Source organism: Lactuca virosa, chromosome 3, assembly GCF_052849685.1.
Source record: "Lactuca virosa cultivar CGN04683 chromosome 3, Lactuca_virosa_CGN04683_v6, whole genome shotgun sequence".
Lineage (NCBI taxonomy): Eukaryota > Viridiplantae > Streptophyta > Magnoliopsida > Asterales > Asteraceae > Lactuca > Lactuca virosa.
In genome coordinates, this window is record NC_136428.1 from 80,369,094 (window position 1) to 80,382,570 (window position 13,477).

Below are 13,477 nucleotides of genomic sequence, written 5' to 3' on the forward strand. Positions count from 1 at the left end.
ACCTGAGTTGTTTTGAACAGGTTGAGGTCTTAGTTCAAATCCAGAATTATTTTGTCCAAATGATGGTCGGTTTTGAAAATTTGGTTTAAAATTCGATTGACCGTGATTTGGAATAAATCTCTGGAGGTTTGTGTTTGCTACCAAAGCACACAGTTGTTGGTAGTCTGCTTCATCATTTAAATCAGATTGATCAAAAGAATTGTTCAAAAAGGGTTGGTTTTGAAAAGATGTCCGATTAAAATGATTGAAGTTTTGTTCATTAAAAGGTGTTTGGTTTTGAGAAGATGTGGAAACGAGAGCAAGTGGTCCTCCAAAAGCTGTAGTGGTTGGTGGGTCAATCGAGGATTCATACGATTGAAGTTCTCCATACAAATTGTATAAAGTTTCAGTATGAATGGCTGGATTTCCCTGAATGATGAGTTTAACCATCTTCCAGCTTTCGTAAAGATTGTTTAGAAACTTGAGATTTATCTCGTGTTGTGTCTTTTTGATGCCCAAATTGTTCATTTTTACCATGATAAAATTGAACCTGTCATGAGCATCATGGATGGTTTCTGATGAAAGCATCTTGAAATTATCGAATTCATTTAAACAGATGTTCTTTTGTTTCCAATAATTCTTTGATTTCCACAAAAACGATTTTTTAAATTTTCCCAGATTTGATTAGCAGTCAACAGTATTATGTCATCCATTTGACTTAGAATACTGTGGGGAATTCCAGACACAAGTTCCTTTTTGGCTTGGAGTTGCAGCCTTTTTTCGGTTTCAGCAAGAGTGGCTTGATTTGTAGCAAGAGTAGCCATATTTTCTGGAGTAACATATGTTCCTTCTACACAATTCCAGACATCTTCACTTATGGTGTTAAGATGAAGATTCATACGGCCAACCCACGAATTATACTCTTCAGGAATAAGTATGGGTGCCCGTGAACCAGATCCCAAGCTGTTAGCAATAGAAACAGAGTTCATGTTGGAATAATTAGCAGAAGACATAATAAAATTTTTGTTTTTGAAAGGATTTTGAACAATTGATATTAAAATGAAATTTTTAAAGAAAATCTTATGGAAGGTTTATAAACGCTAACCAAAAGTTTTCGACAAAAATTTCAAAGTAAATCACACAAGCTCTGAATTTTTTTGTTTAAGATTTTTTTTTTATAATTTTTTTATAATTTTTTTTTAAGGATTTTGAACAAGTGATATTAAAATGAAATTTTTAAAGAAAAGCTTATGGAAGGTTTATAAACGCTAACCAAAAGTTTTCGACAAAAATTTCAAGGTAAATCACACAAGCTCTGATACCAATTGTTAGAAATATATAACAATCTGATTACCACGAATAAAAGGCTCGGTTACCAGTTACTGGGTGACAGATATATATATTTACCCTTGAGGATTTTAAATTCTTGACGATTTTAGTCTTGATTTGTTTTGTCTTCAAACGACCAAATATTGCGTCTATTTTTCCGTCTTTGCGTATTTCGTCTTTTGCATATTTTTCTATTTCATAATTAAGCACGAATCCACGCAACCTGAAATAACTGATAATATTTGTTAGATAATATAAAACCAATTCGTCTTATTTCAGTGATGATCACATATAAAAACATTTTTCAACAGTATGGTGACTTAATATGAAAAAATTGGAAGACAAATGCAATTTTCAAAACATGATGTCTTAATATGAAATTTTTTGAAAGTTTTATGTAATTTTGTAATGTATAATGTCTTAATAGGTAAAATAAATTGAAAATTTTGAAAATAAGATGCAATTTTTAAAGTATGATGACTTAATATGAAAAAATTGGAAGAAAAATGCAATTTTCAAAACATAATGTCTTAATATGAAATTTTTTGAAAGTTTTAATGTAATTTTGTAATGTATAATGTCTTAATCGGTAAAAAAGTAGAAATTTTTGAAAATAAGACACAATTTTTAAAGTATGCCGACTTAATATAACAAAAATTGAAAGAAAATGCAATTTTCAAAAATTATGATGTCTTAATATGAAATTTTTTTGAAAGTTTAATGCAATTTTGTAATATACAATGTCTTATTTGGTAAAAAAATTAATTTTTTTTGAAAATAATATGCAATTTTTAAATTGGAAGAAAAATGCAATTTTCAAAACATGATGTCTTAATGTTAAAAATTTTAAAAGTTTAATGTAATTTTGTAATGTATAATGTCTTAATAGGTAAAAAAAAATTAAAAGAAAAAAATGTTATTTTAAAAGTATGATAACCTAATATGAAAAAATTGAAAGAAAAATGCAATTTTCAAAGTATGATGACTTAATATGAAAAAATTGGAAGAAAATTGCAATTTTCAAAACATGATGTCTTGATATGAAATTTTTTGAAAGTTTAATGTAATTTTGTAATGTATAATGTCTTAATTGGTAAACAAATTGAAAATTTTGAAAATAAGATGCAAATTTTAAAGTATGATGACTTAATATGAAAAAATTGGAAGAAAAATGCAATTTTCAAAACATGATGTCTTAATATTAAAAATTTTGAAAGTTTAATGGAAATTTGTAAGGTATAATGTCTTAATGCGTAAAAAGATTGAAAATTTTGAAAATAAGATGCAATTTTTAAAGTATGATGACTTAATCTGAAAAAATTAGAAGAAAAATGCAGTTTTCAAAACTTGATGTCTTAATATGAAATTTTTTGAAAGTTTAATGCAATTTTCTAATGTATAATGTCTCAATTGGTAAAAAAAAAATTAAAAATTTTGAAAATAAGATGCAATTTTCAAAGTATGATGATTTAATATGAAAAAATAGGAAGAAAAATACAATTTTCAAAATATGATGTCTTAATATAAATTTTTTTGAAAGTTTAATGCAATTTTGTAGAGTATAATGTCTTAATTGGTAAAAAAATTGAATTTTTTTTAAATAAGATGCAAATTTTAAAATATGATGACTTAATATGAAAATTGAAAGAAAAAAAATGCAAATTTCAAAGTATGATGACTTAATATGAAAAAGTTGAAAGAAAAATGCAATTTTCCAAGTATAATGACTTAATAGGAAGAAGTTTGAAGATTTAATGCAATTTTGTAATATATAATGTCTTAATAGGTAAAAGAAGTTGAAAATTTTGAAAATAAGATGCAATGTTTAAAGTATTATGACTTACTATGAAAAACTTGAAAGAAAAAATGAAATTTTCCGAGTATAATGACTTAATAGGAAAAAGTGTGAAGATTTAGTGGAATTTTGTAATGTCTAATGTCTTAATAGGTAAAAAATTGAAAATTTTGAATAAAAGATGCAAATTTTAAAGTATGATAACTTAATATGAAAAACCTGGAAGAAAAATGCAATTTTGAAAACATGATGCCTCAATATGAAAATTTTTGAAGGTTTAATGCAATTTTGTAATGCATAATGTCTTTATTGGTAAAAAAATTGAAATTTTGAAAATAAGATGCTATTGTAAAAGTATGATGACTTTATATAAATAAATTGGAAGAAAAATACAATTTTCAAAACATGATGTCTTAATATGAAATTTTTTGAAAGTTTAATATAATTTTGTAATAAATAATGTCTTAATATGAAAAATAAATCGAAAATTTTGAAAATAAGATGCAATTTTTAAAGTATGATAACTTAAAACGAAAAAATTGGAAGAAAAATGGAATTTTTAAAACATAATGTCTTAATATGAAATTTTTTGAAAGTTTAATGTAATTTTGTAATGTATAATTTCTTAATAGGTAAAATAAATTGAAAATTTTGAAAATATGATGCAATTTTTAAAGTATGATGACTTAATATGAAAAAATTGGAAGAAAAATGCAATTTTCAAAACATGATGTCTTAATATGAAAAATTTTGAAATTTTAATGCAAATTTGTAATGTATAATGTCTTAATTGGTAAAAAAATTGAATATTTTGAAAATAAGATGCAATTTGAAAGTATAAAGACTTAATATGAAAAAATTAGAGGAAAAATGCAATTTTCAAAACATGATGTCTTAATATGAAACTTTTTGAAAGTTTAATGTAATTTTGTAATGTATAATGTCTTAAAAGGTAAAATAAATTGAAAATTTTGAAAATAAGATGCAATTTTTAAAGTATGATGACTTAATATGAAAAAATTGGAAGAAAAACGCAATTTTCAAAACATGATGTCTTCATATGAAAATTTTTGAAATTTTAATGTAATTTTGTAATGTATAATGTCTTAATAGGTAAAATAAATTGAAAATTTTGAAAATAAGATGCAATTTAAAAAGTATGATGACTTAATATGAAAAAATTGGAAGAAAAATGCAATTTTCAAAACATGATGTCTTAATATGAAATTTTTTGAAAGTTTAATGTAATTTTGTAATGTATAATGTCTTAATACGTAAAATAAATTGAAAATTTTGAAAATAAGATGCAAATTTTAAAGTATGATGACTTAATATGAAAAAATTGGAAGAAAAATGCAATTTTCAAAACATGATGTCTTAATATGAAATTTTTTGAAAGTTTAATGTAATTTTGTAATGTATAATGTCTTAATATGTAAAATAAATTGGAAATTTTGAAAATAAGATGCAATTTTTAAAGTATGATGACTTAATATGAAAAAATTGGAATAAAAATGCAATTTTCAAAACATGATGTCTTAATATGAAATTTTTTGAAATTTTAATGTAATTTTGTAATGTATAATGTCTTAATACGTAAAATAAATTGAAAATTTTGAAAATAAGATGCAAATTTTAAAGTATGATGACTTAATATGAAAAAATTGGAAGAAAAATGCAATTTTCAAAACATGATGTCTTAATATGAATTTTTTTGAAAGTTTAATGTAATTTTGTAATGTATAATTTCTTAATATGTAAAATAAATTGGAAATTTTGAAAATAAGATACAATTTTTAAAGTATGATGACTTAATATGAAATAATTGGAATAAAAATGCAATTTTCAAAACATGATGTCTTAATATGAAAATTTTTGAAATTTTAATGTAATTTTGTAATGTATAATGTCTTAATAGGTAAAATAAATGGAAAATTTTGAAAATAAGATGCAATTTAAAAAGTATGGTGACTTTATATGAAAAAATTGGAAGAAAAATGCAATTTTCAAAACATGATGTCTTAATATGAAATTTTTTGAAAGTTAAATGTAATTTTGTAATGTATAATGTCTTAATACGTAAAATAAATTGAAAATTTTGAAAATAAGATGCAAATTTTAAAGTATGATGACTTAATATGAAATAATTGGAAGAAAAATGCAATTTTCAAAACATGATGTCTTAATATGAAATTTTTTGAAAGTTTAATGTAATTTTGTAATGTATAATGTCTTAATACGTAAAATAAATTGGAAATTTTGAAAATAAGATGCAATTTTTAAAGTATGATGACTTAATATGAAAAAATTGGAATAAAAATGCAATTTTCAAAACATGATGTCTTAATATGAAAATTTTTGAAATTTTAATGCAAATTTGTAATGTATAATGTCTTAATTGGTAAAAAAATTGAATATTTTGAAAATAAGATGCAATTTGAAAGTATGAAGACTTAATATGAAAAAATTAGAGGAAAAATGCAATTTTCAAAACATGATGTCTTAATATGAAACTTTTTGAAAGTTTAATGTAATTTTGTAATGTATAATGTCTTAAAAGGTAAAATAAATTGAAAATTTTGAAAATAAGATGCAATTTTTAAAGTATGATGACTTAATATGAAAAAATTGGAAGAAAAATGCAATTTTCAAAACATGATGTCTTAATATGAAATTTTTTGAACGTTTAATGTAATTTTGTAATGTATAATGTCTTAATACGTAAAATAAATTGAAAATTTTGAAAATAAGATGCAAATTTTAAAGTATGATGACTTAATATGAAAAAATTGGAAGAAAAATGCAATTTTCAAAACATGATGTCTTAATATGAAATTTTTTGAAAGTTTAATGTAATTTTGTAATGTATAATGTCTTAATATGTAAAATAAATTGGAAATTTTGAAAATAAGATGCAATTTTTAAAGTATGATGACTTAATATGAAAAAATTGGAATAAAAATGCAATTTTCAAAACATGATGTCTTAATATGAAATTTTTTGAAATTTTAATGTAATTTTGTAATGTATAATGTCTTAATACGTAAAATAAATTGAAAATTTTGAAAATAAGATGCAAATTTTAAAGTATGATGACTTAATATGAAAAAATTGGAAGAAAAATGCAATTTTCAAAACATGATGTCTTAATATGAATTTTTTTGAAAGTTTAATGTAATTTTGTAATGTATAATTTCTTAATATGTAAAATAAATTGGAAATTTTGAAAATAAGATACAATTTTTAAAGTATGATGACTTAATATGAAATAATTGGAATAAAAATGCAATTTTCAAAACATGATGTCTTAATATGAAAATTTTTGAAATTTTAATGTAATTTTGTAATGTATAATGTCTTAATAGGTAAAATAAATGGAAAATTTTGAAAATAAGATGCAATTTAAAAAGTATGGTGACTTTATATGAAAAAATTGGAAGAAAAATGCAATTTTCAAAACATGATGTCTTAATATGAAATTTTTTGAAAGTTAAATGTAATTTTGTAATGTATAATGTCTTAATACGTAAAATAAATTGAAAATTTTGAAAATAAGATGCAAATTTTAAAGTATGATGACTTAATATGAAATAATTGGAAGAAAAATGCAATTTTCAAAACATGATGTCTTAATATGAAATTTTTTGAAAGTTTAATGTAATTTTGTAATGTATAATGTCTTAATACGTAAAATAAATTGGAAATTTTGAAAATAAGATGCAATTTTTAAAGTATGATGACTTAATATGAAAAAATTGGAATAAAAATGCAATTTTCAAAACATGATGTCTTAATATGAAAATTTTTGAAATTTTAATGCAAATTTGTAATGTATAATGTCTTAATTGGTAAAAAAAATTGAATATTTTGAAAATAAGATGCAATTTGAAAGTATGAAGACTTAATATGAAAAAATTAGAGGAAAAATGCAATTTTCAAAACATGATGTCTTAATATGAAACTTTTTGAAAGTTTAATGTAATTTTGTAATGTATAATGTCTTAAAAGGTAAAATAAATTGAAAATTTTGAAAATAAGATGCAATTTTTAAAGTATGATGACTTAATATGAAAAAATTGGAAGAAAAATGCAATTTTCAAAACATGATGTCTTCATATGAAAATTTTTGAAATTTTAATGTAATTTTGTAATGTATAATGTCTTAATAGGTAAAATAAATTGAAAATTTTGAAAATAAGATGCAATTTAAAAAGTATGATGACTTAATATGAAAAAATTGGAAGAAAAATGCAATTTTCAAAACATGATGTCTTAATATGAAATTTTTTGAAAGTTTAATGTAATTTTGTAATGTATAATGTCTTAATACGTAAAATAAATTGAAAATTTTGAAAATAAGATGCAAATTTTAAAGTATGATGACTTAATATGAAAAAATTGGAAGAAAAATGCAATTTTCAAAACATGATGTCTTAATATGAAATTTTTTGAAAGTTTAATGTAATTTTGTAATGTATAATGTCTTAATATGTAAAATAAATTGGAAATTTTGAAAATAAGATGCAATTTTTAAAGTATGATGACTTAATATGAAAAAATTGGAATAAAAATGCAATTTTCAAAACATGATGTCTTAATATGAAATTTTTTGAAATTTTAATGTAATTTTGTAATGTATAATGTCTTAATACGTAAAATAAATTGAAAATTTTGAAAATAAGATGCAAATTTTAAAGTATGATGACTTAATATGAAAAAATTGGAAGAAAAATGCAATTTTCAAAACATGATGTCTTAATATGAATTTTTTTGAAAGTTTAATGTAATTTTGTAATGTATAATTTCTTAATATGTAAAATAAATTGGAAATTTTGAAAATAAGATACAATTTTTAAAGTATGATGACTTAATATGAAATAATTGGAATAAAAATGCAATTTTCAAAACATGATGTCTTAATATGAAAATTTTTGAAATTTTAATGTAATTTTGTAATGTATAATGTCTTAATAGGTAAAATAAATGGAAAATTTTGAAAATAAGATGCAATTTAAAAAGTATGGTGACTTTATATGAAAAAATTGGAAGAAAAATGCAATTTTCAAAACATGATGTCTTAATATGAAATTTTTTGAAAGTTAAATGTAATTTTGTAATGTATAATGTCTTAATACGTAAAATAAATTGAAAATTTTGAAAATAAGATGCAAATTTTAAAGTATGATGACTTAATATGAAATAATTGGAAGAAAAATGCAATTTTCAAAACATGATGTCATAATATGAAATTTTTTGAAAGTTTAATGTAATTTTGTAATGTATAATGTCTTAATACGTAAAATAAATTGGAAATTTTGAAAATAAGATGCAATTTTTAAAGTATGATGACTTAATATGAAAAAATTGGAATAAAAATGCAATTTTCAAAACATGATGTCTTAATATGAAAATTTTTGAAATTTTAATGCAAATTTGTAATGTATAATGTCTTAATTGGTAAAAAAATTGAATATTTTGAAAATAAGATGCAATTTGAAAGTATGAAGACTTAATATGAAAAAATTAGAGGAAAAATGCAATTTTCAAAACATGATGTCTTAATATGAAACTTTTTGAAAGTTTAATGTAATTTTGTAATGTATAATGTCTTAAAAGGTAAAATAAATTGAAAATTTTGAAAATAAGATGCAATTTTTAAAGTATGATGACTTAATATGAAAAAATTGGAAGAAAAATGCAATTTTCAAAACATGATGTCTTCATATGAAAATTTTTGAAATTTTAATGTAATTTTGTAATGTATAATGTCTTAATAGGTAAAATAAATTGAAAATTTTGAAAATAAGATGCAATTTAAAAAGTATGATGACTTAATATGAAAAAATTGGAAGAAAAAAGCAATTTTCAAAACATGATGTCTTAATATGAAATTTTTTGAAAGTTTAATGTAATTTTGTAATGTATAATGTCTTAATACGTAAAATAAATTGAAAATTTTGAAAATAAGATGCAAATTTTAAAGTATGATGACTTAATATGAAAAAATTGGAAGAAAAATGCAATTTTCAAAACATGATGTCTTAATATGAAATTTTTTGAAAGTTTAATGTAATTTTGTAATGTATAATGTCTTAATATGTAAAATAAATTGGAAATTTTGAAAATAAGATGCAATTTTTAAAGTATGATGACTTAATATGAAAAAATTGGAATAAAAATGCAATTTTCAAAACATGATGTCTTAATATGAAATTTTTTGAAATTTTAATGTAATTTTGTAATGTATAATGTCTTAATACGTAAAATAAATTGAAAATTTTGAAAATAAGATGCAAATTTTAAAGTATGATGACTTAATATGAAAAAATTGGAAGAAAAATGCAATTTTCAAAACATGATGTCTTAATATGAATTTTTTTGAAAGTTTAATGTAATTTTGTAATGTATAATTTCTTAATATGTAAAATAAATTGGAAATTTTGAAAATAAGATACAATTTTTAAAGTATGATGACTTAATATGAAATAATTGGAATAAAAATGCAATTTTCAAAACATGATGTCTTAATATGAAAATTTTTGAAATTTTAATGTAATTTTGTAATGTATAATGTCTTAATAGGTAAAATAAATGGAAAATTTTGAAAATAAGATGCAATTTAAAAAGTATGGTGACTTTATATGAAAAAATTGGAAGAAAAATGCAATTTTCAAAACATGATGTCTTAATATGAAATTTTTTGAAAGTTAAATGTAATTTTGTAATGTATAATGTCTTAATACGTAAAATAAATTGAAAATTTTGAAAATAAGATGCAAATTTTAAAGTATGATGACTTAATATGAAATAATTGGAAGACAAATGCAATTTTCAAAACATGATGTCTTAATATGAAATTTTTTGAAAGTTTAATGTAATTTTGTAATGTATAATGTCTTAATACGTAAAATAAATTGGAAATTTTGAAAATAAGATGCAATTTTTAAAGTATGATGACTTAATATGAAAAAATTGGAATAAAAATGCAATTTTCAAAACATGATGTCTTAATATGAAAATTTTTGAAATTTTAATGCAAATTTGTAATGTATAATGTCTTAATTGGTAAAAAAATTGAATATTTTGAAAATAAGATGCAATTTGAAAGTATGAAGACTTAATATGAAAAAATTAGAGGAAAAATGCAATTTTCAAAACATGATGTCTTAATATGAAACTTTTTGAAAGTTTAATGTAATTTTGTAATGTATAATGTCTTAAAAGGTAAAATAAATTGAAAATTTTGAAAATAAGATGCAATTTTTAAAGTATGATGACTTAATATGAAAAAATTGGAAGAAAAATGCAATTTTCAAAACATGATGTCTTCATATGAAAATTTTTGAAATTTTAATGTAATTTTGTAATGTATAATGTCTTAATAGGTAAAATAAATTGAAAATTTTGAAAATAAGATGCAATTTAAAAAGTATGATGACTTAATATGAAAAAATTGGAAGAAAAATGCAATTTTCAAAACATGATGTCTTAATATGAAATTTTTTGAAAGTTTAATGTAATTTTGTAATGTATAATGTCTTAATACGTAAAATAAATTGAAAATTTTGAAAATAAGATGCAAATTTTAAAGTATGATGACTTAATATGAAAAAATTGGAAGAAAAATGCAATTTTCAAAACATGATGTCTTAATATGAATTTTTTTGAAAGTTTAATGTAATTTTGTAATGTATAATGTCTTAATATGTAAAATAAATTGGAAATTTTGAAAATAAGATGCAATTTTTAAAGTATGATGACTTAATATGAAATAATTGGAATAAAAATGCAATTTTCAAAACATGATGTCTTAATATGAAAATTTTTGAAATTTTAATGCAAATTTGTAATGTATAATGTCTTAATTGGTAAAAAAATTGAATATTTTGAAAATAAGATGCAATTTGAAAGTAAGAAGACTTAATATGAAAAAATTGGAAGAAAAATGCAATTTTCAAAACATGATGTCTTAATATGGAATTTTTGAAAGTTTAATAAAATTTTGTAATGTATAATGTCTTAATAGGTAAAATAAATTGAAAATTTTGAAAATAAGATGCAATTTTTAAAGTATGATGACGTAATATGAAAAAATTGGAAGAAAAATACAATTTTCAAAACATGATGTCTTAATATGAAATTTTTTGAAAGTTTAATGTAATTTTGTAATGTATAATGTCTTAATAGGTAAAATAGATTAAATTTTTTGAAAAAATAATGCAATTTTTAAAGTATGATGACTTAATATGAAAAAATTGGAAAAAAATGCAATTTTCAAAACATGAAGTCTTAATAGGAAATTTTTTGAAAGTTTAAAGTAATTTTATGATGTATAATGTCTTAACAGGTAAAATTAATTGAAAATTTTGAAAATAAGATGCAATTTTAAAAGTATGATGACTTAAAATGAAAAAATTGGAAAAAATGCAATTATCAAAACATGATGTCTTAATATGAAATTTTTTGAAAGTGTAATGTAATTTTGTAATGTATAATGTCTTAATAGGTAAAAGAAATTGAAAATTTTGAAAATAAGATGCAATTTTTAAAGTATGATGACTTAATATGAAAAAATTGGAAGAAAAATGCAATTTTCAAAACATGATGTCTTAATATGAAATTTTTTGAAAGTTTAATGTAATTTTGTAATGTATAGTGTCTTAAAAGGTAAAATAAATTGAAAATTTTGAAAACAAGATGCAATTTTTAGAGTATGATAACTTAATATGAAAAAATTTGAGAAAAAATGCAATTTTCAAAACATGATGTCTTAATATGAATTTTTTTGAAAGTTTAATGTAATTTTGTAATGTATAATGTCTTAATAGGTAAAATAAATTGAAAATTTTGAAAATAAGATGCAATTTTTAAAGTATGATGACTTAATATGAAAAAATTGGAATAAAAATGCAGTTTTCAAAACATGATGTCTTCATATGAAATTTTTTAAAAATTTAATGCAATTTTGTAATGTATAATGTCTTAGTTGGTAAAAAAATTGAATATTTTAAAAATAAGATGCAATTTGAAAGTATGAAGACTTAATATGAACAAATTGGAAGAAAAATGCAATTTTCAAAACATGATGTCTTAATATGGAATTTTTTGAAAGTTTAATGTAATTTTGTAATGTATAATGTCTTAATAAGTAAAATAAATTGAAAATTTTGAAAATAAGATGGAATTTTTAAAGTATGATGACTTAATATGAAAAAATTGGAAGAAAAATACAATTTTCAAAACATGATGTCTTAATATGAAAATGTTTTGAAATTTTAATGTAATTTTGTAATGTATAATGTCTTAATAGGTAAAACAATTGATTATTTTGAAAATAAGATACAATTTTTAAAGTATGATGCTTAATATGAAAAAATTGGAAGAGAAATGCAATTTTCAAAACATGATGTCTTAATATGAATTTTTTTGAAAGTTGAATGTAATTTTGTAATGTTAAATGTCTTAATAGGTAAAATAAATTGAAAATTTTGAAAATAAGATGCATTTTTTAAAGTATGATGACTTAATATGAAAAAATTGGATTAAAAATGCAGTTTTCCAAACATGATGTCTTCATATGAAATTTTTTGAAATTTTAATGCAATTTTGTAATGTATAATGTCTTAGTTGGTAAAAAAATTTAATATTTTAAAAATAAGATGCAATTTGAAAGTATGAAGACTTAATATGAACAAATTGGAAGAAAAATGCAATTTTCAAAACATGATGTCTTAATATGGAATTTTTTGAAGGTTTAATGTAATTTTGTAATGTATAATGTCTTAATAGGTAAAATAAATTGAAAATTTTGAAAATAAGATGCAATTTTTAAAATATGATGACTTAATATGAAAAAATTGGAATAAAAATACAATTTTCAAAACATGATGTCTTCATATGAAAATTTTTGAAATTTTAATGCAATTTTGTTACGCATAATGTCTTAATTGGTAAAAAAAAATTGAATATTTTGAAAATAAGATGCAATTTGAAAGTATGAAGACTTAATATGAAAAAATTGGAAGAAAAATGCAAATTTCAAAACATGATGTCTTAATATGAAATTTTTTGAAAGTTTAATGTAATTTTGTAATGTATAATGTCTTAATATGTAAAATAAATTGAAAATTTTGAAAATAAGATGCAATTTTTAAAGTATGATGACTTAATATGAAAAAATTGAAAGAAAAATGCAATTTTCAAAACATGATGTCTTAATATGAAAATGTTTTGAAATTTTAATGTAATTTTGTAATGTATAATGTGTTAATAGGTAAAACAATTGATTATTTTGAAAATAAGATGCAAATTTTAAAGTATGATGCTTAATATGAAAAAATTGGAAGAAAAATGCAATTTTCAAAACATGATGTC